This window comes from Fulmarus glacialis, unplaced genomic scaffold (genome assembly GCF_000690835.1).
Source record: "Fulmarus glacialis isolate BGI_N327 unplaced genomic scaffold, ASM69083v1 scaffold974, whole genome shotgun sequence".
Taxonomy (NCBI): Eukaryota; Metazoa; Chordata; class Aves; order Procellariiformes; family Procellariidae; genus Fulmarus; species Fulmarus glacialis.
The window spans coordinates 25,286-31,968 of record NW_009209739.1 but is presented as its reverse complement, the minus strand read 5'-3'; the positions used below and the strand labels follow the sequence as shown (position 1 = coordinate 31,968).

Sequence of the window (6,683 nt, the reverse complement as noted above, 5' to 3'; positions counted from 1 at the left end):
TCCTTGTGCCAGTAATGGCATTCATCTAGCTCAGCAAGCTGGTTCAGGGTGCTAAGCCAAAAAGAAATAAATAGACAGACACCAAAAGGAAAAAAATGAATAGATTTCTGCTAGTTTAGTGCCCCAAACCACTCAAAGAGATCAGCTGAGTACCAGCATACAAAATGGGGTACAATTATGGAGTCAGGGTGAAAGAAAAGCACAAAACTGCAGTGGTGCCAATTTAATACAGCTGTAACTTACATGGAAGTGCTGCCTCAGACAACCATACAGTGCTTTCCAAGCCCTATAAGAGTTAATATGTACTTATCTTTCATATAATTTAAACATTTTTCTTTTTTAAACAGTCCAAAGTTTTATTTCACTGGAGTTTCAACAACAGCCATCACTAAAGTCTACTATAATCACACAGGCGTTTGCTTGGGGGGCTTTTTTTATGAGTGCCTTTTGCTAAGCGTAGGTTTTAATTTGTTTGAAAGTCACCCAAGAGATCACACAAAACCTTTCCTAGAATATTAAACTGTCTTAAGGGCGGGGGGTTTTTATGGCTTTCATTTGAGCCATTTATCTGTGAATGTTATTTACTAAAATGCTACACTATCACCAAAAGAGCCATTATAAGGACTCACCATTCCTCCACATACTTCATCCTGCCACGCTCCCGCTCCTACCACTCCACCTGATACCATCCTCCTTTGGGTATTCTTTAAAGCAAACGCCTGTAATAAAGCTATCTCCAAATTGTTTTCCTTCAAATCTATCCCCTGCCAACCATTGTTCTAAAGCGTATAATAGAATGGGGTTTATGCATATAGTAAAACCACTAGCTCCATTATTCCCTGTCAGTTGAGGGATTACATTTTTCAACTCTAGAGCAGTAAATCCTTTGGAAAGGCTTGCTTTCCCTATAAAATAAAGATCTGAAAAGCAACATTACTTCAGCTAAGCTAAAACAGCACATCCAGTTCAGATCGGATGAGAATTTTGCCTTGTTTCTCCGCAGGCAGCAAGGACTCGCTCCAGCGGCGTGTGCGGATGCCAAGCCCGAGCCCGTGCCAGCATGCCGCAGGATCACGCCAAGGCTCTGGCTGCCCTCTGGTGTGAGCTCAGTAAAGAGCAGATCTTTGAAGTGGCACCTAGATTAGAGGTTAGAAAGGGAGTACGGCCTACTCAGCATCAAGTACAGAGTTATCTGCTGTCAGGACAGAACCAAGAACTCCACAGGAGCTGTGCAGAGGGCGGATCTCCCCAGCCAATTCTGCAACCAAGGCCGGAGTTCACCAGCTTCCCCTGAGGTCAAGCAAGGCCCCAGAAAGGAGGGAATAGGATCTTCACATCTTCAGTAATAATGACCTCCTCTAAGGGACAAACAGCAGCAACATGAATGATACCAACACTCCCAGTGTAAGACAGCAACCATGTCTCTCTACGTCAGCTCTTATCTGAGGGACATCAGGAATACTTCCAATTGTAAGCAATGATGCTAGTACTTCATGTAAACCTACAGCTACAGTCAGTTTGCCAACACTGAACTAATTGATCACTGACACAGAAGGCGTCTGGAATGGCAATGGCCATGGCCATCCAACTCTGGGCTGGCATTGCTTCCCCCATCCACATGATCTGCTCTTCTCTCAGTTGTATGAAGGTTATTCAGTACTCTTCACACGTAGCTTACAAGCCCATCATTCTAGGTCTAAATTGCGATGTGATGATTCTCACCATCCGAACGCTCACCAACTTGTGCCAAAAACCCAGCATCTACTGTCTTTCACACGCTGTTGTGCTACCAGCTCGCCAAAAAAGCTGAAACAGCCTTCACCAAGTTTTTTCTTTTATCCTCATTCTGCTACCTCAAAGTGCAACCCAAGCAAGACTGTTTCATCAGTGCAAGTAAACACAGGCCTTCAAAGCATTCAGAACAGCTAAAAGTGAGAAGACATTACCAGAAGTGCTTTACGTTTACTTGCCAGCTAGGAACTACTTCCAAAAAGGACTTTGGGAAAGAATGGCAAGTTCTCTCACAAAACACCACAGAAAGTTCTTGTAGAAGGTTAAATTACTGATACGGTAAGAACTTCAAAAACTGTGAAGTCTAAATCAAGTTGCCAACATCAATCTGGACATGGCTCTGTAGAACAAATGCACAGAGGCAGGTCTTGCAACACCAATGCCTGTGCAATGCTAAACTACAGCACTGTTAAAGAATTATACAGATCATGATGGAGAATTGTTCTTAGCACTTTGAAGATACTAACTGTGAAGCATGAGTTCAGGCAAAGTTTCTGAAGGAACTTGAAGGGTTTAACAGTTTTACAGTAGCACACTGTACAAGTTCACCTTGTGTAAGAGCTTTCATTTAAACAATGCTGAAAAGCTTTGTAGCATTAAACTAAGGTAAGACATCAAAAAAGTCAAGTTAAAAGAAAATTAAAAGTAAACATTGTAAAAAGAAAAAGACCAATGTATCAGTACTCAAAATAATTTTCGGTGTCTGAGAAAAGCAGCGAAGGCACAACTTTGTCTTTTGTGCATCTTTAATGGTACGCATATAGCCAGTCAACTCATAGGTCTAATTGCACGTTTATCCACATCCAAAATTGCCTGAAGTCTCAATAACTGCGGAAGTCAAGCACACAAGTCAGGCATTCCTCCAGTCAAGCATAGTTACCAATGTGTCATTCTAAATACAGAATATTTCCTCAGAAACTAGATCCTGCCAAGCAAAGCAGAAGAAAAAAATTTTTTTTTTTTTTTCTTCATTAGCTCTTTAGGCAAAGATCAACACATGAAATATTCTAACAGAATATGTCCGTTCTGATGTTGAAATATGAATCCATTTTTAGGCATCGATATTGGAACATTTGGGACCAGTGTGTCATGGAGGTCTCCCCATTGCTCATTACTCCAAAGCTGTCCCCCGTCCTCTAGAAGTGATTGTGTGAAAGGTGAAAAACCCGGTACAGACACAGCAAGACAGCGTGTCTTTCTTAGGCAGCAACTAAACACTCTTGTCTCAAAAGTACAACGTAAATGCCAGTTCTTTCTGACTGACTTGGTGATCCAAGACTTAACATTGCACACACGCATAAAACTGATAACACAGGAAAGGAAACAGTTTAAGGGAACGGTGGCACATTACTGAACAAAGCCTGGACTTCCTAAACCGAAATCACAAAACTCGATGTAACCACTATGGTGTTAGAGCTCGTACTTAAGCAACTAAACAAATATGACACATAAAGCTGAGTACCAGTCCATTTGACAGAGATTAAGAGGCTTGGTTTTTATCAAATTTGCCCCAGAAAGGAAGTATCATCTCCTTTGTAAGTAAGCAGAGAAGTCCCTAGTAACCTGAGAGACTGGCCATTCTGAAAGGCCCTGGTGTTTTTCCATGACTTTCTGCCACATCTCAGATGGCTGCGTGTTTATATACAAGCTGAACAGCAAGCACATTGGGAAAACCACAAATTACCCAATGACACACAATCACACATAATTACTGCTGAGGGTGATTACAAATTTGGCACTCCCTTAATCCTGACCACATAAGACATCTGCACCAAATATCTGTTTTGGACAGCTGATTGTTTTAGGAGAATCTAGTGGAGGAATATGGAAGCTATTTACCTACCTCTCATCAACTCAGAACACTGAATTTGTTTGTTCTGGAACAAAAAAAAAAGCTCTAATTGATACTTGGTAGCCAAAGGAATTTCAGCAGAGATGCTAAGTCCTGGGGAGCGCTCTCACCCACAGAATTCCTTCTTCTAATTCACAGCAAGGACATTTCCCTGATGCAAAATATACCCAAGATTTAAAAAAAAAAAAAAAAAAAACCCACACCACACCCACAAAAAACCACCCCCCAAAAAACCACCACACCTTTGGATACTTCCAAAGAACAAATAAACTTCAGAACTAGTACACTACAAATAAAAAAAACCCACCAAAAAAAACCAAAAAACCCCACACACAACAGCAACAAAACCATGATATTTTAATAACAAATGTAATTACAACAGCCTTTTACTACATTCCTGTTTCGCTACACACAATGATGTGTCATCTCAGTTCTACTAGTTTATTGTAGATGTATAATGTCAGTCATGCAGATTTTTACCAGGGCTGCATCTTTGCAATGGAGTGAAGTGTAGCCCTCTGTGGCCTAGAACTGAACAGATCAAAGTATATTTAATTATTTCTTGATTATGTAGTATGGAGCTCAAGAAATATAGTTTCCCGCACCTTACAGCACAAAAAAATACCTGAGTGGCAATTATCTCCCACATTCTTTTTTATTTATAGAGCGGACTGACAAGTTTAGCACTAGGATCTGAAAAATAAGGATTTGTACTCAGTAAAACATGCATGTTTTTTAAAATGCATACCTTGACAAATGAAATGTGTACTATGAAAACTTTGATATCCCCATGACAAATCATTTTCAGAGCTGCAGTATACATAAGATCACTACATCTTCATCAGAAAGTTGCACTTACAAAGCAATCAGTTTTCACCATTCACTGTACATTAAGTATCATGATTCAAGTGAAATAGTATGAATAAAAATTTATAGGTCAAATTACACAGATGAGTTATTTGTATCTTCAGGCTGTCACATAGATGTCTTATTTTCACACAATTTTGGGAGATTCTGGGATCTGGGATTCTGGGATCATTGAAAATACACGTATGGCACAGGGCCGGGGGTGGAAGGAAAAAGGAAAGATTTTAGACTATGGGATTTGGAATTAGGTAACGCAAGGGGAAGCAACCTAGCATACATTTCTAACGTATGTCAAGACTTACCGCTTCACATGTATGTATGATGGTGGGGAAAAAGAAAAAAAAAGTCATACGCTGGGCATGGTTACATACATTCATCTCATGAGTAATGCCAGTTTAAGCAGTTCCCATCTTGCCTTTCCATCTGAGTGCTGCTTCCTAGCTATGGCAATTTTGACAGTTTTTGAGATCAGAAGACTAATATAGGTTTCATATACATACATACCCCTACCTGCCCATGTTTTATTTATTTACTTATTATATAAATAATTTTTTGTATCAGATCTGTCTTCCAGTCTTGTTTCCTGTACACACTCTCAAGCACCTGTACCACCACAAGTGAAGAGATGATAAAGGATTGGGAACGATCAGCTGGGACAGCTAAGATGCCTAAGTCAGGATTGCTGCCAAAAGAAAATGGTGCACAATTATTCTGCAAGAGCTGTTCACTAACAGTGCTGAGCATTGAACTTTATCTGATTTAATGCCCTCTCCTCAAGCTTCCTTCTCTGTGTCCAATTCATTGTAAAGCTCTGCTTACAATTCTTCTGAAGACCTTTAGGAGTAACTACCTGCCAAGGATTAAGAAAATAAGAATAATGATAGAGTTACTCTTAACCAGCTTCCAGCCAGCTGTCTGTCCTAAGGGCACATAAGCAGAAACCTTTAATTTCCTAACAGCAAACGGGGTCCTCCACATCAGCACTTTGCCCCACTACAGATCACTCCTGAGCTGCCTTCAGAAATGTTTCACAGCATGCTCTCTTGTCCTTTCCAAGACCAGAGTATGATGCCACAGGTGCAATTAAATAAAAGAAAAATACTTTTAATTGCCATCTCTCAAATTGTAGTGAGCATTTTTATTCCTCAAACAGCTGACAAATATACATACACAGAATCAGAAGATTTTTTTACCGTTATGTTTTAACCATTAATGCAATTAAAATGCTGCTCCAGTTTTAACTGATTACAAATTTCTGCAGTAGACTACTAAACCCGAGCAGCTGACTTTGAAAATATAAACTAGATAAGTATTAAAGTGGATAAGTGTGGATAAACACCTTGCTGAATTTTTCCAGAAGCACAACCAGCATTGGAGATGCTGCCTACCATCCCAAGTCCCCCAAGGCTAAGACATACCCCACTGGAAAGACCCTCCCAATGGACTCGGGGAGCACTGGAGCAAGCCAAGATGCTTAGCACTAGAACATGTAATAAGCTATTTAAAGTTTCTTCCTAAATGATATTCCCTCATGACTTGGTTGCTTTTAGCTTTTTGCTTTTAGCTTTCAGACTCTAACCTGGGTACAATTAAATTTTTTTAAAGAGCCCAAGAATTGCAGTGAGTAACTTTTACCAGATTCTTAACCAGACAGCAAAAAGCCAAACAAACCCAGCAAGCTCACATGTTTCCTTAATGCAGTCGCTTTTTTTTTTTAAAACAGTTTCTTAGCCGCATGACTTATGACTATTAACTTTAATATGCAAACTTCAGCTTAAGACAACAACTGACTGGAAGGAGTCAGACTGCACACGGAGTTTTTCTTTAGTCGGCTATTCAAATAGTTCATGTAAACTGCAAAGCACTGCTAAGGTGCCTAACATAGCATTAGTGGAGTATTATGAAGCTCCATCCTCACGGGTGGTGAAGGTCACCCTTGTACATCGAATTCTTCACCCGTCATCTCAGGGCACTGGCCGAAGCTTGGATGAAACATAGAGACCAAAAATTTAACAGAAGTTTTACTAAAAATGTGCCTTAGTAAGTGGCATATTTGTACTGTTATTTCCCACTGTTATAACATTTATGGGCCTGTGTCTCTTTTTTTTAAAAAGGAAAATAACAATGGTAAAAAGAGGGCATTATATATGTTTACATTTCTTGGAAAAGAAAA

At 39.8% G+C, this 6,683-nt stretch overlaps 1 protein-coding gene across 1 annotated transcript in view; it reads right to left on the bottom strand.

Annotated features, from left to right (window-relative positions):
- The window catches only part of LOC104076150 (hemicentin-1-like), a gene marked incomplete at both ends in the record, with an annotated part of 142,926 nt that overhangs the window by 110,964 nt on the left and 25,279 nt on the right, over positions 1-6,683 (bottom strand). The window lies entirely within an intron of this gene.